The sequence below is a fragment of the Colobus angolensis genome, unplaced genomic scaffold (assembly GCF_000951035.1).
Source record: "Colobus angolensis palliatus isolate OR3802 unplaced genomic scaffold, Cang.pa_1.0 Scaffold31, whole genome shotgun sequence".
In the NCBI taxonomy this organism is placed as follows: Eukaryota; Metazoa; Chordata; class Mammalia; order Primates; family Cercopithecidae; genus Colobus; species Colobus angolensis.
In genome coordinates this window covers 9,555,737-9,582,555 of record NW_012116377.1, presented here as the reverse complement: position 1 = coordinate 9,582,555, position 26,819 = coordinate 9,555,737, and the positions used below count along the sequence as shown (strand labels likewise).

Genomic DNA, 26,819 nt, shown 5'->3' with positions numbered 1-26,819 from the left:
CTTAGTGTTTCCTGGAAATTACCTGGGGAGGTGGAGAGCTGCCAAGCCAACCCTGCCAGGGTCATCAGCCCAAGGGCTGACAGTCAGGCCCAGACACAGCCTGGTTCTTCCTCCAGCCTCCTTCACCCTTCACTGCAGAGGGCTGTGTCTCTCCCTGTTTCTGGTAGTTCCACTTCCACCCAGCCCTGTCCATTCTCACCAGGGACAGGGTAGAGGGATCCCATTTCTCAGGTTCCTTTAGAATTCTTTGGTACCAACCTTAGGTCCTTTGAGGATGAGACTCACTTACTCTAGGTGCCTGGAATTTCAGAGCTGGAAGGGATCTTTGAAACTACTTTCAATCCCACCTCCAGCCCAGAGGGGTGTGGCTGTGTGCTCTTTGGGATATTTGAGGCTACCTCACCCTGAAACATCAACTTCACTCAAAGATTTGGGAGAAGCATTTTTATATTACAACCAAAAAATTCAGATCATTGTATAGGATACCAACTGTAAGTAGATTTTACAAATAAATAGGAGTTCAAATAAATGCCAGGCTTTCTGCAAGCTGCTACAGGCTACACCCCAAGCCCCTAACCCTAGAATACAAGCTCTTTCTCGACTGTCCTCAGGGACGGCTAAGTCAGAGAAGCACTGGTCCAGTCACAGAAAGGAAACCTAAGGTCCAGACAAGTGCAGCGACTGAACCACATACCAACTGTGACTAATACAAACAACCCATTTATTGAATGCCTATTGAGGACCAGGTACTGTACTGAGGGCTTTATCCAAGTTTACTTTAATTTTCAAAGTAATTCTACAAGATACATACTGTATTGCTTTCATCTTAAAGATAAAAGAAGGACGCAGACGTTGAGTAATAGTAGCCAAAGTTCTCAAAGCTAATAAGTAATGGTTACTTATTATCAGCTGGATTTGAACTGAGGTCTCTGATTCCAAGGTTCAGACCCTTGGTGACAAGGTCACATTGTTAGAGATGCCACAGGGAAGACCCGGGAGTGGATTGGAGTTCAAAGGTCCTGGTGTCCTGTCCTGGCTCTGCCGCTAGATTGCACACAATCACAGAACTCAGAGAGCCCTGGCACACCTTCTCAGTCTATAGATAAGAGAACCAAGGCCTACAGAGAAGAAACTGACTGAAGACCACAAAATTTCAGGGACAGGGTCTGCTAACAGTGAGGCCCTGAGGGAGTATCCTAACCTCTCTGGGGTTAGAAGACCTCTAAACAGGCCAGGCATGGTGGCTCACACCTGTAATCCCAGCACTTTGGGAGGCCAAAGTGGACGGATCACTTGAGGTCAGGAGTTCGACACCAGCCTGGCCAACATGGTGAAACCCCATCTCTACTAAAAATACAAAAATTAGCCAGGCATGGTGGCAGGCACCTGTAATCCCAGCTACTTGGGAGGCTGAGGCAGGAGAATCGCTTGAACCCAGGAGGTGGAGGTTGCAGTGAGCCAAGATCATGCCATTGCACTCCAGCCTGGGCAATAAGAGTGAAACTTCATCTCAAAAAGAAAGAAAAAAAGAAGACTTCTAAACATATAATTTTAGGTGCACATCCTGGCAGGCTCTCTGTGAGCTCCAGCACCTGCAGGGCCACTCGCACACTCTGCTCTGCAGACAGCAGCTCAGACACGCTATCCTAAACCTCTCACCAGTAAGCAGGATGGAGTATGCTAAGGAAACCCATTTGACAATCCCAGTTGCCCTGCTTCTGAGACTAGCTTGTCAGTCTGCTAGTGATGAGCTAAGCCTTGTATTACAGGAAATAGGACATACACGCAGTAGCCAAATGCCACAGCCACAACACACAGCCCTCTCAGCAAGGAAATTCCAGAAGTTCATTATTTCCTGCCGTTCTTATATATAGGAATCTCTTCCATATTCCAACTTCTTAGGCCACTGTTGTTTGTTTAAAAGGCCTACTCCACAGCTGGACAAAAGGATTGAGAAGATGGGACTCTCCTGACTATTTCGAACAGTTTACCTGATCATGGTTCTCAAGCTTTATCAGGTTTGTGCTTTCAGCAGAGCAGGAAGAACAAGGGCCTAAGGCTCAGAACTCATCATCTGTCCACATATCTATCACTGCGTATTTACTGAGTGCCCACAGTGCCCGCTAGGACTATAAATAAGGTGAGGGCTTCAACGACCTCCTCCCAATACAATGACATAAGTGCTGCAGGTGAAACACGGACATAGGCCCTACCCCCAGACCTCAGGACAGAATGGTCATGTTTCTCGTGGTTCCCACAGTCTCCTTGTGATTTCTCTCTCCTCCCCTGCCCCTGCTTCCCTTCCCAATCGAGATGGCCACTCTCTGGAATGAAGAGTTCAATCTGCATCCCCCTGTGGGCCATGGGTGAGCAGGGTGGCCCTGGGTCTGGAGCTGGCATCTGCTGAGCCTGAGACTTTCTGTGCCCCAGTGGGCTTGGGCTGGCCCACTGTGTCAGGGTTCAGCTCTCTCTGCTTCATTTCTGGCGCTCAATGGAATACAAAATGAGGAAATGTAAGCTAGCTCTAAGCCTGGCCCTGGCTCTGCCAATGGCGATGCCAGTTGTGTCTCTTCTAGATGAACAGTCCCCTCAACAGGCTCAGGACACTTCTCACCTTCTCTGTCACTGCCTTCAAGTATTCATTGAATATTTGAGCAACTGCTGCTCCAATCTAGATTCTGAGATTCAGCAGGGACCAAGTCCAGCTCCATCCCAGCCAGCTGGGAGGCAGGAATCACAGCAATACAGGGAGAAGAGCGAAGGAGTTAGAGAAGTTAGGAAAGACAGACTCAGGGAGCAGCCTTGGAAGGGGCACATTCCTCACTATGGCTTTGAGGAGGCCCCTGGATCTCAGGAACCCTCAGCCTATTGGAGAAGAAGCAGACAAGAAGAGAGCAAGGAGCTCGTGGTCACCTGCCCGTTTCCTTGCCACTCAGCCCCTCACTCCCCTGACATTCCCCTAAGCTGGTCTGCAGGTTGCTGGAGTCTCTCCTCTAGCCACAGCTCTTTAAAGCTGAGCTGACTGAAGTCCACGCAGTCTTGACCTGATGCTCTAAGCCTGGCCCTGGCTCTGCCAATGGGGATTCCAGTTGTGTCTCTTCTAGATGAACAGTCCCCCCAACAGGCTCAGGACGCTTCTCACCTTCCCTGTCATGCTCCTCAGGTAGGCAGGTGAGCCCACTCAAGTACCAGCTGCCTGCAATGCCTGTGGCAGGACTGGCCGGGAGTCCAGTCAGACCCTCGGCTGTCCTCATGTGACTCACACTGGCCCTTCCACATCATGCCCTGCCTGTCTCCCAAAGGACACCCTCCAGTTCCAGGGTCTCAGCAGGGCAGTCAGTGATGTTGCTGAGAACAACTGATTTTTACCATCTGCAATGATGGGTGATAACAGAGATATCAGTCATACTTTTAACAGACATACTTTTCTACCTTAACAGTCTCATTTTTCTACCAATCATGGCTACCTCTTTCTCCTCACACTTCACCAAAGATATTAATGAAGCTAACATATGTTTCTCCTCTCCTCCCAGCCCTAAATCTCTTCTAGAATGGGGCTAACTAGAAAGAAAATGGTGACCTCTGGGAACCTGGAGAAGGCACGGAGAAAACCAATGACCAGCTGAGAGCACAGCCCATCAGCAGGAACACAAAGAGGAACTTCTGCTTAGAGGTGTCAGCTCAGGTGGTTCCCAGTGGAGAGGAGAAAGTGTGTCCCCTGTCAACCCTCTATGAAACAGGGAGCCATTTGCACTTGGGGCGAGGGAGCCCTTCCACACAGGATCCTCCATCAGCTGCAAGGGGGAAGTACAGGCAGATGCAGGGCCAACAGGGAGATCAATGGACTGCCACCAGCTATTAGCTGCACTCATACCTGGCTCAGGGAGCACGGGCCTTGAGGATACGGGGTTCAACTTCCAATAGGGAATTTGGAATCCTATTGGAGAAAACAGTTTATCGAAGAGAAAAATAGAGCCCCGGGAGCCAGGAAAGTGGGATGGAAAATTAAAAAGCTAATGGGGCATTGGCCTGTTCAAAGACCCTAAGACCCTTCATACGTGTCTACTCCTGAACTTGAAATTCTGCACCCTGCTGGAGACACTGTGCTAAACAAAGGCAGCAGTTCATTTTTTTAGCATTCAGCCTGGAGTGCCCAGCATTTATTGAGTGTTAGATGCTCTCTCACACCAACAATAACAAGATTGGTATAGTGCTCTGAAGAGCAGTATGCTGTTTACCATCCCTGCAAAGCTTTGAAACAGCAATTCTAGTGCCAGAACATTTTCTTTCAAACAACTTAGGTAAGCTTCTACCTGGTGGACACAGCAGCCAGATAGCTAGGCCCCTTCAGCTGTGATTGATCAGGCCGGAAAGCAGTACTTCGCATACTTATTTACATCATTTTCCTATAAAAACATATCTATTAAATTAACAATTCACTTCTAATTACTAAACCCCATTTCTAACAGTTATAGAACATTGAACAGAATGCTATCACCTGGAGCTTTCATCATTAATGCTCAATATAAAGAATCCATTTTTAATCTCACTCTGGTTTTTTGTCATTACCCAATATGGAACTGTTCTTAGAGAAAGCAGACCCCTGGGACTTCTCAGAGTCAGCTGCAGAGATTCAGGACGCCCACACTGAAGAACTTTTGCCCCCAGTTCTGTTCCCCCTCATACCTATTAGTCAGGGCTGGGTTCCATCGCCTTAATGGTTTCATCCCTCTCTGCTTCTGGGCCCAGGAGAAAAACTGAATTCATTATTGACAGCACCTGTTCCTTGTGATGTACGCTTAAACCAAATGAGGGGAGGTCAGAACCATCTTGCTTACACCTGTTTCAGTTTAAGCTTTTGCAGTGGTACCTTCTCCCCCTTTGAAAGTCAGGTTTCCCCACCCAACCTCTCTAGGAAGCTATGATTTAACATTAGCCCATGCTTGCTCAGGTGTCCTCTCCACAGATCTCAGCAGATTCCGGCCAATTCCATATCTAGCCTGGCCTCCAAAGCAGAGCGTTCTCTCTTGAGTGAGACGGTGGTTTCCCCTTATCTCTTAACTAGAGACTTAAAATAGTGTCCAGGTGCCAAAAGTTGACTTCTTGCTTAAGTCCAGGAAAAGCCAGAGTTTGCCCCAACACTTGTCACCTGTGCCCCTCAACCAACCAACCAAACAAAACATCTACGGAAGATCTAGATGTCTCTTTACTTTGGCAATCCCTGAACTGTTAATCTGTTTATTCACATGTCCAGTCAGCTGTGCCTGTCACGGCTTCTCTGTTGACTGGGGGCCCCGCTGAGCTAAGGCTGTGAGGAGATACTGCATGAAGGTCTTTACCTCCGGTTTCCCAGTGCTCCCAAGATGTCCAGCCAGGCATATTGGGGTACTCAGGGTCACACCAATCCTTCTGTGGGCACAGGGGAGGCGGTCTTCTCCACAATCCCACCCCACTTTTCTTGCAAGATGAACCTAGTCTTGGCTCCCAGGCTGGATCACTAATGGTCAATTTGGCAGTCTGCTCATTAACGGGGTTCCCAAAAAGCCTGCCTTGACAGAGCCGATAGAAGAAAGGGCAGACAGGAGGAAGTAAACAAAGCTCACTCAGGCCAAATCCCTATCTGCTTAAAGTTATCACCCTCTACCATTTGAACTGATTTTTGCACTAGCCATACCAGGGCTTTTCCATGAAAAGTCAAGAACTTGCTAATGCTAAAAGGTTGCAAACAGGGGAAGGTTCAGTTGGCAAATTATATACCCTTACTTAAGCTTCTGCTTATTGAGATTTTAATGGTCATGTACCAGGTTTGCGGGATGCGGGAGCAAGACTGCAAGGGGAAAAAGGAGCTCTTTGGTCAAAGTTAAATATGAATTCTAGCCACATGCTGGGGCAGCTTGGGAATAATTACCTTGTTTATCTTAATCAGGATAGCAGAGCGATATTCATCTACAACACCTGGGCCACTTCTCCATCAGGCTGGGCCCACCTCTGCATCAGGGAATCTTAATTCACTATCTCTCTCTCTCTCTTTTTTTTTTTTTTTTTGAGAGGGAGTCTCACTCTGTTGCCCAGGCTGGAATGCAATGGCATGATCTTGGCTCACTGCAGCCTCCACCTCCTGGGTTCAAGTGATTCTCCTGCCTCAGCCTCCCAAGTTGCTGAGATTACAGACATGTGCCACCACACCTGGCTACTTTTTGTATTTTTAGTAGAGACGGGGTTTCACCATGTTGGCCAGGCTGGTCTCGAATTCCCAACCTCAAGCGATCTGCCCACCTCAGCCTCCCGAAGTGCTGGGATTACAGGCATGAGCCACCACACCCAGACAATTCATGGTTTCACCATGTTGGCCAGGCTGGTCTCGAATTCCCAACCTCAAGCGATCTGCCCACCTCAGCCTCCCGAAGTGCTGGGATTACAGGCATGAGCCACCACACCCAGACAATTCATGGTCTCTTAAGCACTAGAGGCAACCAGCAGAGCAACTGTCATCAACCCAGAATGTCCTCCAACCTCCTTTTCAATAAATAGGGTGACCACATAACATATTATCCAAATGAGGATTCTTGAGAATGGAAAGGGCTCTTTGAATACTCATGCTGGGACTATTTAGGGGAGCCAGGGTATACATATGGCCACCTCTCTCCCATGTCTCCCGACACAAGAGATGACTTCAAAGATGTCTTCCCATGCAGCTGTGTCAAATTTGATGCCTGCCCTGCCTGTGTGGGCACTGACCCAGAGGGCTGCCACAGAGACACTGACTCATGGGCCCTGTTCCTGTGTCTCGGCCTCAGGGATAAATTTGGTTACAGACACCAAGCCTCTAGAAAAACAAAAGACAAAGGTGTCTTCCCTGGCCACATTCACCCTATTCCAGCCAAGCTCGGGCTTCATGTGCCCTCTGTCCAGGAACCTGTTATTTCACACTCCAGGTTATTTTGGACAACATGTTTTCATTGCTGTCCTTACTCCTTTGCTAGACAGTGTCTTCGTTTCTGACTCTTTACAGGAATGTTAAACTCACCTGAGTTCCCTTGTCCCATTGTCTTTTGTCAATCATAAACAAATAAACAATATTGGCTAAAAGTTTGGTTGTGAGTAGGATTACAAATGACTTTTCCCCCAATATAAATACTATCATTTTCTGTAATATTTTTCCAGTATTTTTCTATGTATATACTTTTAAAAATAAAATTATATATACAAATTATCATTGCCTTCATTTTTCATGCTTTTCCTCAGATATGGAACACTCTTCATAAATCTTATTTTCAGTGACTGTATCATATTCCAGCAAGTAGATAAGCCAAAACTTAATGATGCCTCTGTTAGTTACCATTTAGGTTGCTTCCAATTTCATTAAAACAAACAGTTTAATGGACATAAACTTATCCTTTCTTTCTTTTTCTTTCTTTTCTTTCTTTTTTTTTTTTTTTTTTGTTATTGATTTTCTTTCTTTTCTGTCTTTCTTTTTCTTTCTTTTGAGATGGAGTCTCATTCCATTGCCCAGGCTGGAGTACAATGGCGCAATCTCGGCTCACTGCAACCTCCACCTCCCAGGTTCAAGCAATTCTCCTGTCTCAGCCCCCCGAATAGCTAGGACTACAGGCACCTGACACCATGCCCAGCTAATTTTTGTATTTTTACTAGAGACGGGGTTTCACCTTTTTGGTCAGGCTGGTCTTGAACTCCTGACCTCAGGTGATCCACCCACCTTGGCCTCCCAAAGTGCTGGGATTACAGGCATGAGCCACTGCACCTGGCCCCTTTATTTCCATAATAATCCTTTAGATTATTTCCCCAAGATACATTTCGAGAACTTCAATTACTGAGTCAGAGTGCATGGGATTTTATGACTCTTGCATCCAGGTCCTCTTGATTCCTGTCAACTTGCCTGGTGCTGACTTGTGGCTCCCCAGTATTTTACTCTCCTGCCTCAGCCTCCGTTCAAGCTTGTTCTTCTTGATCTGGTGCCAGAATTCAGGCAAGGATGAGGTCCAGGGATTCCTACATGGTTTGAAGGGATGTACACTTAGATACTCAACCAAGTTAGGTTAGGCTTGGGAAGTGAGGCAAGTATTGAGTAAGACAGAAAAGGATCCAAACTTCGAGAAGTCGTGAAGTTCAAAACGACTGTTATCAAGCAAAACATGAGGCTTCTGCCCTCTCCAGTATAATCCTGCCAGTGAGGGCAGCTCTGGAATGCCTCCCACGTTCTTTTCCACCCAGCTGAGTCCTAAGTCCTACTCCAACCTCAAGGTCCATCTCCTCTCTAAGCCCTCCCCACCCAGCAGGATCTAAGAGCATCGAAAGCCCTATTTATGACATGGGTCCACAAGCACCCCATCCATGACATTGTGCCCACCAATCTATGAAAAGTAAGAAAAATGAGGACAACATGGGGAGCTTTTTATACAGCTTAATGTACATAATTTAATCTGTTCTCTAATCTCAGTTTATGTCCTTCATACTTCTTAGAAATTCACGTGTTCTTTCATTTATTTGTAAAAATGTAAATGGTTTTGTTTAATTAGAAGTTTGTTCCTTCATCACATGTTTCTGAGAGCATACTACCTGCCAGGTGCTATAATAGTCCCTGGAGACATAGCAGTGAACAAAACAGACAACGCTTCCTCTGCTCAGCCCAGCTCAGATTCTGCAGATCAAGGCCTTGTCTCCCCAACTGCAATGCCTATAAGCAGGACCTGGGTTTGTACATCTTTGGATCTGCACCCAGTAAGTTCTTAACACACATTTGCTGAGGACAGGGTTTTATAATGACACAAACACTTCCTGGGAGGATGGTGGGAGCACAATACATACTGCACAGCAGTATGTATTGATGGCATATATCCTATGGGTCTCCCATATGTATGTATAGCATATGTATGCATGCATGGAAGCAAGAAGTAGGCGCTGAAGTCAGCCAGCTCTGGCACCACACTGCCTGGCTTCTAGCCCCAGCTCCGCTGCAAGACCTTCAGCAAGTTATTGGACTTCTTTCAGCTCATGTCCTCCCTATAATGGGGGGAAGATGGTCATAGCACTTGTCTCAGAGGTCATGAGGATTGAAGTCCTCAGCACAGTGCTGGTTCCCTGGAAGCCCTCCTTAAATGTGGCCTGTTGCAGCTATAACCATAGCACCAATCAGGTGCTAAATGAACCAGCTATTAGACAACAGAGTCAACATTAAACCAGGAGAAAACTTCCACACTCCAGGGAACCAACCTGAAACTGAAGATGTATTTGACTGGTTGACCAGAAAAGTTAATAACATAAGAAATAAATTTTCATTTGTACGTAAAAGAGAGGGAAAAAACTGAATTTTCATTTGTACGTAAAAGAGAGGGAAAAAACTAGACGGACTTTCTCTTCCTTCTCCAAAGATGCCAATAATAGAAACATGGTACAATATCCCTGCCAAATCCAGGTTTCCGTAATGATGGGCACATGCCAGAATTCAACCACAAACAGCCAGGCTGAGATGGGGGGAGCAGAACTGGCGAATAAACACACACAGATCGGGGACTTTCCTGAAGTATGGACAGTCCATAGACAGATCATTTCCAGTGCCACAGAGAGCTTCGGAATTTAAGAAGTCTGAGGGAGGGTGCGGTAGGGTAGGAAACAGAGCATGGGCCACGGCCAGCAGAAGGACAAAGGCCCAAGTTTGTAGAGGCTGCTCTTAGCACTGAGATTTAAGTGGAATGCTTTGCAGATTTAATATCAGGGGCGTAGATAAAATAATGTCAGCAGATTGGGTAATTAAAGCTTCTTGGCTTACTTTCTAACTCTCTCACTTTCTGGAAGGATGCTCAGAGGGAAAAGGCATGGGTTCAATAAACCAAGAATTCCTCAGAGTGATAAGGATATTTTTAGTTTCTCCTGACATCTAGGACAGCAGAGACATTATTTCAGGATCAGATCTTGACTATGCCCTTTACACTGGGCTAAGCATCACTCTTTAAAACCCTTTGATGAAAATTAGATTCTTTTAAAGATGTCCACAGACTAATTAAGACTACTTCTGGGGAGTCTTTAGCCCCCAGCAGAGGCCGTTTCTAGCAGAGTGGAACATATACTGTGAAGCCAGTTGCCACCACTCCTATTTCTCACCATCTCCCCAAATTCCTTTTCCTACCTGCCCAGGGTTCCTCTCTGGGCCTGCATCTGGATCAGATCTGCTCAGCCCAGGCCTACAGCTATACCAGGGGAGTTGCCAGGGTGCCACAGCCAGGTCATCACAGAGCAGCACTGGCCCAACCACCTGTTCCCACTTGCTTTTTAAAGCTTGGGCTACTTGACAAGGAAAGAGGAATCACAGAACCACAGATAAAGTTAAGACCACGGAGATCTGCTCATTCCACCTCCCACCCAGCAGAGGAATCTTATTCTGTCCCAAACTGGGCAACAGTGGACCTGATGTGTGCGACGAGATTTGCCAGGGTATAGCTGAGCCATGGGGCTGGTGATTACAGGCTGAAGGCAGGTAAGGAGCCAAACCCAGCAGGGTTTGAGGCAGGACTTAGTCCAGATCCTAGTGGATCCCCTTGTGAGACACAGCAGGCCTGAGAGTGCAAGGAGCTGCAGCACTAACTCCGCCAGATCCTTACGGTGGTGCTGGATTCCCAAGAGGTAAGACACCCTCCTCACACATGCAGAAACCATCTCTGTGCATGTCCAACAGATCTGAGGCCTGAGGCTCCAAGAAGGGACAGGGAGGCATGGCAGGGGAAAGAGTTCAGGTCACTGTTAGCAGGGTCAGCTCTCTTAGGAATGCTCTAGAGAACCTCATTAGGGCCGTCCTTTTCCATCGCCCAGCTCCTGTAGCAGAGGGGCTTATTGTGGGGACCTTGACAAGAGCCCAGACAGCACATCTCTGAAAGGCAACCACTGAGTTACCACTCTCAGAGGTAGCCCACTCCCATATGATGTCAGGGGGCACTGTATTATTCAAGAAATGATTTTTGCTGAGCCATGATATGCCTCCCCCTAAATAGACCCAATTCTGCCTCCTACAGTCACACAGAGTGAACTCTCCTCTTCTATAAGACATACCTACAAATGTTTGAAGACAGGCATAACTTATCCTTTATTCTTCTGCAGATTAAACACACTCAGTCCCACTTCAACTATTTCTACTTGGCAGTTTTCAAATACATCCACTTCCTCTGGGCACACATTAGTTTCACTATGACCCTCTTGCTGTGACTCTGAGGAATGAAGAAAGAACACAACCACAGGGTGCCTGTAATCCTAGCACTTTGGGAGGCCAAGGCAAGTGGACCACTTGAGCCCAGGAGGTCGAGACCAGTCTGGGCAACACAGCAAAACCCAACTCTACAAAAAACACAAAAATTAGCTGGGTATGGTGGCGCATGCCTATGGTCCCAGCTACTCAGGAGGCTGAGGAAGGAGGACTGCTTGAGTCCAGAAGGCAGAGGTTGCAGTGAGCCGAGATGGCACCTCTGCACTCCAGCCTGAGCAACAGAGCCAGACCCTCTCTCAAAAAAAAAAAAAAAAACCCAAACAAAAACAAAAACCCACAACTCACAGCCACACAGTGGTTAAATGTGCAGATTTGAATCTCAGTTCCATCACCCACTGTGCCTCGGTTTCGTCAGCAGCGCCTGATAATCTTAGTTGTGGTGAATTAAATCAATCAATTCATGGAGAGCTCTTAGAACTGTGCTTGGCACCTGATAAGCATCTAATTAAGTTTTAGCTACTTCTTAGCACAATGCTTAGCACATAAGAAGTACATAATACATACACAAGTCCTCCACCTAGATATTCCAGTTCCCTGACTCACCAGCTTCCTTATCGATAAAACAACAACAGCACCACCGCTGGGCAAGACTGCTTTGGAACTTTGATGAGGCAAGAAATGAGAAGTCTCCTGGTCAGTGCTTGGTGCACGGCAAGGATGCAATAAACGTTAGCTTCCTCTACCTTTTTATTGATGCAGCAGTTGGGAGACCATTCTTCATGTCTCTCACAGTTTTGCACATCTTGCAAGCAGAGGTGCTGACTGCCTTTGTTCCTGACTATCTTTTCAAGAAGATTTGCATAGCAAACAGCCTTCAAAGAGAGAGAGTTTCCCTCAGGATGGAGCAAAGTGCAGGCACACTTACTGTTCATTACAGAACTCTCAAGTTCCCAAGGCCCAGGACTTCTCTCCACTGTGTGTGCAGGTATCACCTGGCCCTCTTGGTGTCAACCTGTGGAGGTCGGAGCTCAAAGAACCAGTACAGGAAAATGCTGATATTCTGATTACTGTTATTGTTGTGAATCACAAAGTCCCTTATCTCTAACCTATAAGTCTCATCTTCTGCCAGCATGTATGAAACTGTGGCAGGTTAACTCCTTAACTTGAAAGTATGTGAAATCTAAGACCCTTCACAGTTATTAGCAAAAGTCTATAGGAGAGATAGTGGCAAAATAAACTCCTTTCCCATAGTCTTTATCTTAAAATGTCATCTACCCCTTCACATCCTGTCAACATTTAGCTGACTTTTTAAAATTTTTAAGTAAAGAATATTTCCTTATTTATTTTCGTATTATTCATGTTGATTTTCATCTTCTGGATTCTAATTCAAATTTCTGTGCATTTGAGATATTTCTGAGGCTCCTTTTTTTTCCAGGGGGGCATTCTTTTGAATTTGAAGACTCCCCTTTTTAAGTTCCTTTTGTCTGAGATGCACAGACCATCATCTCTCCTTACATCCCATTCATTCCTTCCACCAAACCCGGTGCGCTACCATCCTTCTAAATCTAATCTCTTAACTGTAGCATCAGACACCAGGTCTGTACTGAATAAAACTCATGGAGAGCGTATGCCTTCATTTAATTTGTTGTCAAGAGAACTGAAAGTTCTACCATCATCCTAAGGTGCTCTTCTCCTCTCCCCTCATCCTTCATGAGAGCACAGAGCAGGGCTCTCATGCTAACCACCCTGCCTATAAAAGGCGGGGATGCATGACCTGAGGGTGTGACTCAGGCGAAGGCCAGTTACTACAACCACCAGCTGTTGTAGTTGGGCAGAAGAGGTAAGAACAGAAATCTGAGAAATCTGGCCTAGAACTGCTAACTAACCCACAACAAGCCAGGATCTGAAAACATAGTTGTATGAATGGGAGCAGGGAAGCACTGATACTGCCAGACTCACCTCAGGCACTAAGAAAAGGAGGGAACACAGTTAAGGATAAGGTTATGGAAATGCCTAACACAATTTCTACTCACCTCAGACAGCTGAGTGGAAAACTGGTGGATACAGAAGTAGTCAGTGGCTCCATGTCTTTTTCAGATACCCTAAATTAATGGGACATGATCTTCACTCCTGCCGCCTACCACCACCACTACTTCCACTGCCGCTCATTTTCAGATCGAAGATTTGTGTGCATGATAAAGTCTAGCTTGCAGATACCCACTGACTATTCAACTAAGCTGCCAGCAATTTCCTTCCTTCCTTCCTTCCTTCCTTCCTTCCTTCCTTCCTTCCTGCCTTCCTCCCTCCCTCTCTCTTGTTCTTTTCCTTCTGATGAAGTCTCACTCTGTTGCCCAGGTTGGAGTGTAGTAGTGCGATCTCGGCTCACTGCAACCGCTGCCTCCCGGGTTCAGGTGATTCTCCTGTCTCAGTTCCCCCAAGTAACTGGGATTACAAGTATGCACCACCACACCTGGCTATTCTTTTTTTTTGTATTTTTAGTAGGGACAGGGTTTCACCATGTCAACCAACCAGGCTGGTCTTGAACTCCCGACCTCAAGTGATCCACTCACCTCGGCCTCCCAAAGTGCTGGGATTACAGGCGTGAGCCACCACACCTGGCTGAGCTACCAGTGATTTTCAAAGTTTTCTCTCTTGCTTTCTATAATTACCCTCCCTCCCCACTACAAAATTGGGTATATCTAAGTCTCAGCAACTGGTATTAAATTATAACTTATGATTCTTTTAAAAATAAATAAAAAATAAATAAGTCAACAAAACTCTTGAAATATCATGCTTTGCTATTATTCATCTTTTTTATATTTTGGGTTTTATTTTTAGATTTTACCATCTAAAGATCTCTTACAATATTTTTTAAGTAGGGCAGGGTATCCCAAGACCTCAACATCTGGTCATAAGTTACTTGCAGAACTGTAGCATAGTTTTCTTTCTTTTGAAAAATAATTAGTCTGTGATGGCTTTAATGGATAGCAAATGAATAAAAACAACTTTTATCTTAACATAGTTTTAGCAGTAAGAATGAATTTTATCAGGCCCCATGATCAGGGATTATCTGGAAACATTTAGTAATAAGTTCCAAGAAAAACTCCAAAGGATGAACCCTTGGTCTGCAGGCCTCCTACCAGCTTAAACTCTGCAGGACTAGGGGTCCACCCTCATCCCACATCCAGGGTCTCCTTTGTGTTGTAGGGGCTCAACTGCTGGTCCTGCCTCCCCCAAGATGGCTTTCCATCTTGTCAAAGTGTTCACAAGTGCCCCAAACAGAAACTACTCTTATGCTTTCCTATGATACTATGAGTCGTCTGCTTTCACTATGTTTATGGAAGAGACAGGACAAGATCCAAACCTCACTGCAATCTCCCAATTGCCAGAAAACCCATCCCTTTACCTATATAGATTAACTCCCAATTTGTCCAACCCTGTAGGGAGTTGCTGTGGTTTGAATGTGTCACCCAAAATTCATGTTTTGGAAACTTGACTCCCACTGCAACAGTTTTGAGAGGTGGACCTTTAAGAGCTGATTAAGTAATGAAGGCTTTGTCCTCATTAATAGATTCATGTTATTTCAGGAATGGGTTCATCATTGTAGGAGTGGGTTTGTCATTAAAAAAAAAGTCCAACCCCGCTCTTGCTCTCTTATTCTCTCTTGTCCTTCTACCTTCCACCATGGGATGACACAGCAAGAAGGCCCCAGCAAGAAGCCAGCCCTTGAACTTGGACTTCCCAGCCTCCAGAACTGTAAGAAATAAGTCTCTATTCTTCACAAATTACCTGGTTTGTGATATTCTTTTATAGCAGCATAAAATAGGCTAAGACAGTGTCTTCAGGCTATTCCACTACAGATACTGCCTCTAGTCAAAAATGACCAGACCCTCAGGCCTGGGTACTCCCCATCAATACAGAGAAATGAAACCTGGTCAAGAGAAGAGGCCACTGCTGTCCCAGAGCACAGCCCATACAATTACTCCCCAGACACAGGTACCATCTGGATTCTCTAGACTTTGTAAGAACCTAAACTGGTAGTTCTGAGTAAGAAACCTTCAAGGGAAGCCATGAGGGACTCCTCCATCCTTCTTCAGCCGCAGCAGGGGGTCACGTGTACTTTACAGAGTATGATAAAGAATCCTACTGCTGTCTCAATCAGCGGGCAAAGAGGCCATCATGACCCCTCAGTGTCCCTGCTTTGTCAGGTTGAAGTCCTATGACCACATTTGTGAGACTGACAGTTTCTGATGTCAAGAATCTGACACGTTTGTGCATCCGTCCTACTCCTTCCATCTGTCTTCTCCTCTGCCACCCAACCCTTCTACTCAGAGTTGGGACATCAGTAGCCTCTTCTGCCTAGGAAGGGACTAGTCCTGAACCTTCCTTGTCATCACTGTCCCCACACCCCCCAATAAACAACTCCAAAAGTAGATCCTCAGGAAACGTTACTTCAGGCCTCAACCTCACACTGAAGAGCTTTTGGGGTGACGCAGTTAAGGCACAGCTTTGAGTGGCTCTGAGTGCAAACAGAAGAAAGAAATCATCCCTGGCTTCAATGAGTTTCCAGTTTAATGGGGGAAGATGAGGCCCACGAGCACATATGAAAGCAGGAAAGCACCAAGAAAGCATTATTCCTTGTGTGATAATGGGTTTAAATACCTCGTGGCTGCACTAACAGTTAATCACCACCCCCGCTTCTTGACAGACTTTCTTCCCTTGGTTTCTGGAATGCCATGCTCTCCTGTTTTTCTTCCTACTTCCTTTTCCTGGTCTCTAAATGACTGACATGCTCACTCCTGAGGTGATCAAATCCAGTCGTGCAGTTTTATACACCATCTAGAGGCTGGTGATCTCCACACACATTTCTTATCCCACCCTCTCCACTGACCTCCAGAATTTGACATCTCACTGTCTACTCCAGATCTCGACTGGTTTATCTAACAAGACATACAGGACCTGTCCACTTTCTCCAGCCAAATGTGCTCTTCTCACAGCACTTCCCATCCAGGCAAAAGGCTCCACTGTCCATCCAAGTGCTCAGGCCCAGAATTCATCCCTCACTCCTCTCCCTCCACTTGTAGGTGATCCATCCACCTTGGCCTCCCAAAGTGCTGGGATTACAGGTGTGAGCCACTGAGTCTGGCTCTTACTGTACTTTAAAATCACTGCTGGATGTTACTGTCTTCCTGTTCTACTAGAATGAAAATTACATGAGAGCAGGGACTTTGCCTCACTCATCATTCAAGGAGCACTTGTTGAATGAATGAAAGTCATGCCTGGTAGAATGTCATGTCATGTCAGCCACATTGATGAGAGTTACATTCTTTTCTGGGGAAGGGGACTTAATTTTTCACAGAAACAATAACATAAGAGATGGTTACCGTATTGATCAAGGTCCTAATGCCCACCTTTTAAAGAAACATGATCAAACCCCCTATTTAACTACAAGTTATATATCAAGCAATATAGAGCTCTCTAAAATACATGTGCTTTCATTAAAAAAAGAAAAATAATAATGAAGCATATATAAATATACTTTGATATGATATATATCACAATTCATTGTTCAAAGTTATTATATCAAAAGCAGAATGATCATCTTCATTAAAAACATGGAATTCATAAGCCTGGATTCGGTGGCTCATGCCCGTAATTCCAGCACTTTGAGAGACTGAGGTGGGAGGATTGCTTGAGCCCAGGAGTTTGAGACCAGCCCTGATAACACAGCAAGACTCCATCTCTACAAAGAATTTAAAAGCTGGATATGGTGGTGTGCACCTAGAGTCCCAGCTACTCAGGAGGCTGAGGCAGGAGGATTGTTTAAGCCTGACAGGTTGAGGCTGCAGTGAGCTATAATTGTGCTACTGTACTCCAACCTGGGCAACAAAGAAACACCCTGTCTCAAAAAACAAAAACAAAACAAAACAAAAGACATGGAATTCAGACAAAAGATCTTCCACTGACATCTCTGAAAATACATATAGAGGAAAATACATATAGAGGAAACTACAGGTTACTTGACCTTTTGAAACATCTAGCGAGAAATGTTGGTAGGGAGAGTGTTAGAATGCAACAGGGCATGGAGACACACCTGTGGTGACTGGAAATCCAGGAGGGCAGCATGGAGCCACCCAACCTCTGCAGCTCTATCTCTCCTGCTAAGATTGGATCTGTCTGAAGTCAGGAGAGACTTCTTGTTGCAAGGAAAAGGTAAGCAGAAGGTCCCCACCAGTCCCCATCGGCATTGCAAACACCTACAGTCCTTACAACAGGAGAATCCCACAGTCCTCACAAGTCCTGGGCCCAGTTTGGAGACACACTGGAATTCACACAGTCACATTGCCCTGAATTAGGAGCACAAGGTATGCACTTCCCATCTCTCCCACCTCTTGTGAACCAAGCTGCCGCAGCAAGGCACAATCTTGAGACCTGAGCCACCTCTGGATTGAATCCTGCTCTGGAGGCTGGTAACTACGGCGCCTCCCAGCACTGGAGCTCCATTTTCCTTACCAAGCTCACATGGGTGGCATGCAACCTCAGTTGCATGGAGATTGGGCCCAAGATCAGCTGTGACTCTGATCCTGCATAGCAGGGAAACCAACCCCTGCCATTGCACTTCCAGCCAGAGGATCAATCTGTCAGTTCTGACTGGAGCAAACCTACTCTTGAGCCAGCCAAATGGTTGCATGCCCTCCTCTAAATGTGAGAAGCCCCTGAGCCTCCAAGCAGTTGATATGCCCTTGCACCAGCAAAGTGGCTATGCACCCACACTCAGGACCTGAGAAACAGCTCCATAATAGTATCCCCCCGTTATAGGCATGTTCCTGGCCTGCCTAGTGGCCCTGTACCACCCCAACCCCCAAAAGAGACCTGAGAAACCCACAGGGCATCCGTGGCAGGCATGCCCTTATGCCAGCTGAGCAGCTTTGCACCTGTGTCCCAAACCTAAGAAACAACGCTGTGGACCATCCCCAGCAGATATTCTCCCAGGCTGGCTGAGCAGCTGTCTGTCCATGTCCCAGCCTGAGATATAGCCCTGTGGGCCACCTCTGGCAGGCATGCCCCCACACCAGTTGAGTAGCCTTGCGCCTGCATCCTGGGCCTAAAAAGCAGCTGCATGGGCTGCCCCTGGCAGACACATCGCCAGGCTGGTTGAGCAGCTATAAGCCCATGTCCTGAGATAAAGAAACAGCCCCATGGACCATCCCCAGCAGACATGCCCCCCAGCCAACCAAGCAACCATGTGGCTGTGTCACAAGCATGAGAAACAGACCTGTAGGTAGTCCCCAGCAAACACGACCTGAGTTCAGCCAAGTAGCCTTCTGTCAGCTTCCTGTCCTGAGTCTGAAAAACAGCCCCACAGATCACTCCTGACAGACACACTAGGTTGGCCAAACATCTGCATGCTCATGCTCCTGGCCAGAATAACAGCCCTGGGACCCCAAACCCAGCAAGCTAGACCCAAATTTCGTCAATCCATCATTTACATTTATATCCTCCAACCTTAGAAAGAGCCCAGCAAACCCAGCAAGCCCAGCCTGGTAAAGCCACACCACTGTCACCACAAACTCTTTCAACCTAGGCCACTGAGAAATCACAAATGCCACTAGTGTGGATTACAGGTGAAGAAACTACACAGAGACTACACTAATGCATCAATCTAGAACCCAGGCAAATGCACCCCACTGAACCGACATCACAAGACACATTCATATAAATAAGTCTTTCTCTACAAAGCCTACTTCATAAAATTGGAAGAGGCAACTTTTCTACCAGATGCATAGAAATCAATATAGAAACACAACCATGAAAAAACCAGAAAACATGTTACCTCCCAAGAAAAACAGTAATTCTCCAGTAACAGACTCCAATCATAAGGAAATGTATGAAATGCCAGAAAAACAATTCAAAATAATAATCTTAAGGAAAATCAGTGAGATAATCTGATGAAATCAGGAAAATAATTCAAGATTTGAATGAGAAATTCAACAAACAGATGGATATCATTTAAAAAGAACTAAAAGGAAATCAACGAATGAAATAAAAATTAGCAGAAAACTTCCTAAGTCTTAGGAGAGAGATGGACATTCAGGTCTAGAAAGCTCAAAGAACCCCAAATAGATTAAACCCAAACAGGTCCTCACTAAGGCACATTATAATCAAATTGTCAAAAGTCAAAGACAAAGAAATAATTTTAAAAGCATCAAGAGAAAAGCACTAAGTTACATATAAGGGAATCTCTATTAGACTAACAGGAGATTTCTCAAAAGGAATCTTACAGGCCAGGAAATAGAATTTAAAGTATTGAAAGAAAGAAGGGAAAAACCCTGTCAGCTAAGAATATTATACCCAGCAAAGCTAATCTTCACAAATGAAGAAGAAATAAAATATTTCACAGACAAGTAAAAAGTAAAGGAATTCATCACCACTAAATTGGCCCTACAAGAAATGCTCAAGGGATTCTTACATCTGGAAATGAAAAGATGATAACTACCATATATATATGTATATAAAGACTCTACCAAAAAACTTAGAACTGATAAACAAATTTAGTAAAGTTACAGGATATAAAATTAATATACAAAAATGAGTAGCATTTCTACACAGAAGCAAGAAACTAGCTGAAAAGAAATCAAGAAGGCAGTCCCATTTACAATAGCTACAAAAAAAATAAGAATAAATTTAACCAAGGAGGTGAAAGACCTCTACAAGGAAAACTACAAAACACTGATGAAAGAGACTGAAGAGGATACAAACAAGTGGAAAGGCATCCTATGCCCATGGATCAGAAGAATTAATATTGTTAAAATGACAATACCATCCAAAGCAATCTACAGATTGGATGCAATTCCTATCAGAATACCAATGAAATTCTTCACAGAAAAAGAAAAAAAAATTCCTAAATTTTATATGGAACAATGAAAGGCCCTAAATAGCCAAAGCAGTCCTGACCAAAAATGACACAGCTGGGGGTATCACACTACCAGACTGCAAAATATACTATAAAGCTGTAGTAACCCAAACAGCATGGTATTAGCATAAAAACAGACACATAGACCAACAGAACAAATAGAGAACCCAGAAATTAATCCACATAGGTACAGCCAATTGATTTTTGACAAAGGTACCAGGAATATTCTTCGTGAAAAGGATACTCTCTTGAATAGATGGTGCTGGGAAAACTGGATATTCATATGCAGAAGAATAAAACTAGACCCCCCTACCTCTCATCCTATACAAAAATCAATTCAAAATGGATCAAAGACCTAAATGTAAGACCTGAAATGATAAAATTACTAGAAGAAAACATAAAGAAAATGCCTCAGAACATTGGTCTGGGAAAATATTTTATGAGTAAGACCTCAAAAGCACAGGGAACAAAAGCAAAAATAAACAAATAGTATTATATCAAATGAAAATGTTTCTGCATAGCAAAGCAAGCAAAGAAAACAAATAGTGAAAAAACCTACAGGATGGGAGAAAATACTTGTAAACTACTCACCTGACAGGGAATTAATATCCAGAATATGCAAGGAACTCAATTCAACAGCAGAAAAACAATCTGATTAGAAAATGATCAAATTATATGAACAGACATTTCTTAAAAGAAGAAATATAAATTGCCAACAAATATATGGAAAAATGCCCAACATCACTAATCATCAGGGAAATACAAATCAAAACCACAACGAGGTATCATCTTATCCCAGTTAGGATGGCTATTTTCAAAAACACAAACAACAAATGCTGGCAAGGATGAGGAGAAAAGGAAACTCATATACTCTTGGTGGGAATGTAAACTAGTATAGCAACTATGGAAACCAGTATAGAGGTTCTTCCAAAACTAAAAATAGAACAACCATATGATCCAGCAATTCTACTATTGGGAATTTATCCAAAGGAAAAAAGGAAATCATATCAAAGAGATGTCTGTATCCCCATGTCTACTGCAGCACTATTTACATACAGCCAAGATATGGGATCAATGTAGGTATCCAACAGAAGATGAATGGATAAATACAATGTGGTATAGATACACAATGGAATACTATTTAACCATAAAAAAGAATGAATCCTGCCATTTGCGGCAACACGGATAGAACTGGAGGACATTATATTAAGTGAGATAAACCAGGAACAGAAAGTTAGACACGGTGTGTTATCATTCATATGTGAAAGCTAAAAAATGTTGATCTCTAAGAAGTAAAAGAGTAGAACAGAGGATACTAGAGGCTGGGAAGGGTAGCAGGAAGGGAGGGATAGGGAGAGATTTGCTAAAGGATATAAAATTACAGCTAGATAGAAAGAATAAGTTCTACTGTTCTATACCATTGTAGGATGACTATAGTTAACAATAATACATAGTTTCAAATAGGTAGAAGGAGGATATTGAATGTTTCAAACATAAAGAAATGATAAATGTTTGCAAAGATGGATATGCTAATTGCCTGGATCTGATCACCATATATTAATTATATCAAAACATCACTATGTACTCCATGAATATGTACAACTATTATTAGTAAATTTTTTAAAATGTTTGCATCTTGCTAAGGAGTCCTGTATTACCTATGAGTGTCCCATTCGCTTAGACTTTAAGGGACTCACAGAGAAGGGCATGAGTTCTAGACTGCCTTTGCACTGACCAGATGTGTCTCTAGAGCTTAGCTCAAATGGCCCCAATGATGCGAAGAAAGGAATACTGGGTGAGTCCTATGGTGTCATGAGCCCCTAGGCTTTAAAACTGAAGTTTTATCTCATTTTTATTTACTTCTTTTCCTCATTGCAAATGTCCTTGTCACAGCATAAAGTAGGTGACTAAACAAAGAGGGCTTCTGGCATAGACCACTCACCAGTACCAGAGGCACAACTTTCATCCTGACTTTTGGCCAGGCAGATGTGCCTTTAAAATAGAGGGACTTGCATTATTTTTTGCATCCTTTGATCTTCTACCTATGGTGCTTTACAGTGTGAAAAGCCTTAAGGCTTTCTTTTAAAGGATGCCTTGCTCATATGTTCAGTGTTCACTTTGGTCCAGCCTCCCACAAATCCTAAAATAAAGCCCCATCTCAGCCATATGTGCTGTGTTTTCTTTCAGGCAGTAGTAGGACACTGCTTTTCCCTTTATTAGCCATTTTAGAGTCCAACCTCATAGTCACTTTTTTAAAAATTCCTTTGATGTTATGGGATTTATTTCCTTAACAAAAGAGCAGGCCCTACATACTTCAATATGTCTTTCAAAGTAGTCTAAGAAGCTGTTCTCTCGAGTCAATGATGGGGTCATAGTTCAAAGCAGGTTTAGCACCATAGGGGAAACAATCAGCATTATTTTTTTGAAATCACAGGCCACACTTCCTGTTATTAATTCATGCCTCCCCACTTCCACCATCCACCAACCTTCTCACTTTCTTTGCTTCACTGGTATTGGTTTTGACCCTGCTAACCTCCTCTGCACTGAGAGTTAACAGACACCCTCACCCCAGGCTGATGTTAGCTGAGGACCCCTGAAGTACTGTAGTAGTTAGACCCTAAGGAGGGGGTCAAGGGTAGCAGCGGGAAACCACCTTCCTCACTGCTAAAGCTGCAGAAAGCAGTGGAAACCCCGAAAGCCCCAAAGTACACATATGAAATCCCAAATGATCACCCACACTTTTGGAATATTATTTAAAATATTTTCTATTGTATAGCTGCCCAAAGAAGGCACTGTCTTTGTTAAACAGGCTCACTCTACACCTATTATCACATGGGATTTCTCACCAGAGTGCAGGTGACCAGGTTATGGGCAGTGCTCTGGAAGCTGCTCAGTCCCACAGAACTAGCTATCGTTATGAGTCCAGGTAACACAAAGTTCTATCTGTGTTCCATCCCCAACAATGCCTGCTTGCCAAGGAACCATGGAGTCAAAGGAGAAATCAAAACCAGAGTTAGTCAGAGCAGCCTCCTGGAGCAGCAGGAGAAAGTTTTCAGCCAGCTTGGAAGGATGGAGTACCACAGTGCGCAGTGTGAACAGTTTCTAGCAGCAGCCATGGCATCCCACAGGCCCTTATTCTTGTTTCCTGGCTAGTTCCAATGATGATTCCCACCACCTTCACCAGTTCAAGAATTCTGACCAGCTAAGCCAAGATCAACAGACAATGCTGCAGGATGCTGCCTTCACTCCTACCTGCCTGGGCAGCTGGCCAGGTGCCATCTCACCTTGGGGGCAGCAGTCTCTTCTGGGCACCTAGAAAGACACACAGCTCCCCTCTCTGCAGCCTCCCCAGGGTGGACTGAGGAGGAATGGTCAACAGCATAATGTAAACTCTGCTCACTCACCACCGTCTTCTCTGTTGTTTGTTGTGGCAACTGGGCCAGGGGGACAGGAAAGGCGTTCTGAAGCTCTCGGCTGGGAAGCTCCTGAAGTTGCTCTGAACTGCAGCAGAGGCAGCTGATTCGGGAGCCACCTGGGTGGGTGGGAAGGAGGAAAGGAAAGCCAAATCAGAGACAGACACGCAAAAGGGATGTGGGAGCAGTTGGGAGGAGTACATCACTCTGGGACAGGCTATGTAGAAACAGGGAAGCGTCCCAACAGTGACGATGGGTGGCTTTTATTACCGTGTGGGGGGGTTATGCGTTTAGAGTTCAGGAACAATAGTTACAAGAAGAACCAGAACGAGGTGCTTTCTTCTCCCACAGAGGACAGATGCGGAACCATGAGGGTGGTACTCAGGGTAGGCTGCAGGCTCTAGGGAGAGGCCCTGGCAGGGGTGAGGGAGGAAAGCCATGGGAGCTGCCTTCCTGCAGGTGAAAGGCAGTGCAGACAGGTAGCTCTTGGGGAGTTCTGGAGGGAGCTGGTTCCTGGCTATCAGAGATCTGGCTTTAGTGACATGGCCAGGGGAAGAAAGGGCTGACAGGGCCGGAAAAAAAAACACCGACACCCTGGGAGAGGACTGTGCTTCTAGAGGAGTGTCTCTCCTACCTTCACTGTCCCAGGGCTGGGCCGATATGCTTTGTTTCCCCAACACCCACACCAAGGCAGAACACGGGGCCCCCCACTCAGCCTGGCCCAGGCTCCTGAAATTCCTCCTTCTCTTCCCTTCAGAAACTTTTGTTCTCCTCTGAGGGCAAATCTCACTTTTTAAGAGGGAAACAAATACCTACAATAAATAGCAATTCCATTTCCTCTGAGGGACAAATAACTTATTTCAGGGCCCTTTATAAGCTACCCTTCCAGATGGTGTGTTAATGTGAAAAGGACAGTTTGAAAATCCAAAGGAAATCAAGCCCTCACAACGGCATTTGCTGTTTTTGAATGTTTTCTGTTCCCTCCCAAAATTTAAGTTGAATCTTAATCCTTGAAGCAACAGTATTAAGAGGTAGGACCTTTAGGGGGGTGATTAAGTCAGGAGGGCAGAGCCCTTGAGAATACGATCAGCAACCTTATAAAGGGGCTGGAGTGAACTGGCTGGCCCGTTTTTGCTCTCCTGCCTTCTGCCAAGTGAGGACAAAGCAACTTGGCACCATCTTGGAAGCAGAAAACAGCCCTCACAAGACACCAAATCTGCAGGCATCTTGATCTTGGACTTCCATTTTCCAGAACTGTGAGGAAAAAATTCTACTATTTGTAGATCACCCAGCCTCAGGTATTTTCTCATAGCAGCACAGACAGACTAAGACAGCATTTCAGCAGGGGACTTCCAGACTGAAAAAGTCCTTACATAATCCCTTAATAAATCACAAAGGAGACAGAGAGGGTGGAAACCCTGAGTTTAGCGTGGTGGCTTCCCCTGACACTTTGAGGGACACTTTGAAAAGGAAATGGGAGAGACTGGGCTCTCAAAGAAGGGGCAGGATGAGGTGGAATTCCCAGAGCCAGTTGCTCTTTTCCACCTGGACAGGAAGTGTCAGCAGAAAGTTCATTTCAAGAGTGCCAGCCTTGTGTGCACCCAGTTGCTCCCTGTAATCTGTTTGGCCACAGGACCAAATGACAGCTAAAGCAGAACAGGTGTTTCTATAAGGAATGGTTTCCACATGTCTCATAAGCTAAGCCAGGTGATCCTAGCAGGACTTCTCCTGACCTTGAAGAGAAAAGTCAAGCTCAGGACATCTGCTGCCACCCCCTCAATATATATCCATCTCTGGTGAGGGTTTAGGGATACCTCCTGCTTCTTACTTCCTTAACCTTGATTCCACCTCCAGTGAGCACACCTGGCCCTTCATTCTCACCAGCCCCCTTCCACTTTCTACCAGCCAGAGGAGCCTCGAAACCTGCTGCTCTTCCTATCCTCAGTTCACTACCCTGCCCCATGCACATGGGAGGCCCCTGGGTGCTCTGTCATTTCCATTCTTTTGCCCAGCTGATTAGGCCACATCTGGCTATTATTTCACAACTCACCTGCAACACAGATACTTAATACTCTCCTGCTTCTCAAACAATTAGAAGCCACTCACAAGAAAACAAAATATAAAGCTGTTAATTATTTCACAACTCACCTGCAACACAGATACTTAATACTCTCCTGCTTCTCAAACAGTTAGAAGCCACTCACAAGAAAACAAAATATAAAGCTGTTAATTATTTAAAAATTAAAACCATATAAAAGCTGATTATAAAGGCAAAATGATTTTCTAAGCTAATTTTGCAACCCCATCAAGCATTACATCTATCCCCAAGTTCCCTGACACTTGTGGCAAAAAAGGAAACAGGACAGGGTCACACAATTCTCCTTGTCAGATGAGGACGCGAAGTCACTTCATCAGGTAACAGGGCCCTCCAGTGCTAATTTCCAAAAGGTCTCTCTCCAGAGAGAGGACTGAACAACACAATGGACAATTCTACCAACAGGGTTTTCAAAAGGTAACATTGGGCGTTTCATTACTGTTTCTTGTTTGTTTGTTTGTTGTTTTTTGGACACAGGGTCTCGCTCTGTTGCCCAGGCTGGGGTGTGCAGGGGCGCGATCTCAGCTGGCTGCAACCTCTGCCTCCCATGTTCAAGTGATTCTTGTGCCTCAGCCTCCCAAGTAGTTGGGACTATAGGTGCACGCCACCATGTCCTGCTAATTTTTGTATTTTTAGTAGAGATGGAGTTTTACCATGCTGGCTAGGCTGGTCTTGAACTCCCGACCTCAAGTGATCCACATGCCTCAGCCTCCCAAAGTACTGGGATTACAGGCGTGAGCTACTGCGCCTAGCCTCAGAGTTTGGTAACTTAAAAATCAACATTTGATAAAAAGGAGAATAATAAAATATGACTTGGGATTTTTGCAGGGATCTAAATCAAAGGTCTGGACAGGTAATTTTTTTAATAGTTTTTTTTAAATTATCTGTAAGTTCGAGGGTACATGTGCACAATGTGCAGGTTTGTTACTTATGTATCCATGTGCCATGTTGGTGTGCTGTACCCATTAACTCGTCATTTACATTAGGTATATCTCCTAATGCTATCCCTCCCCCCTTCCCCCACCCCACAACAGGCCCCAGTGTGTGATGTTCCCCTTCCTGTGTTCTCATTGTTCAGTTCCCACCAATGAGTGAGAACGTGTGGTGTTTGGTTTTCTGTTCTTGCAATAGTTTGCTGAGAATGATGGTTTCCAGCTTCATCCATGTCCCTACAAAGGACACGAA

The 26,819-nt window shown here is 45.0% G+C and overlaps 1 protein-coding gene across 5 annotated transcripts in view; it reads right to left on the bottom strand.

Moving 5' to 3' along the window:
• MYLK (myosin light chain kinase) overlaps window positions 1-26,819 on the bottom strand; it is a 270,952-nt gene that overhangs the window by 199,873 nt on the left and 44,260 nt on the right. For all 5 annotated transcript variants that reach the window (XM_011950787.1, XM_011950783.1, XM_011950784.1 and 2 more), the window contains exon 2: window positions 23,531-23,658. The gene's annotated coding sequence lies outside the window, so the exon portion shown is untranslated. The remainder of the gene's footprint in view (window positions 1-23,530; window positions 23,659-26,819) is intronic.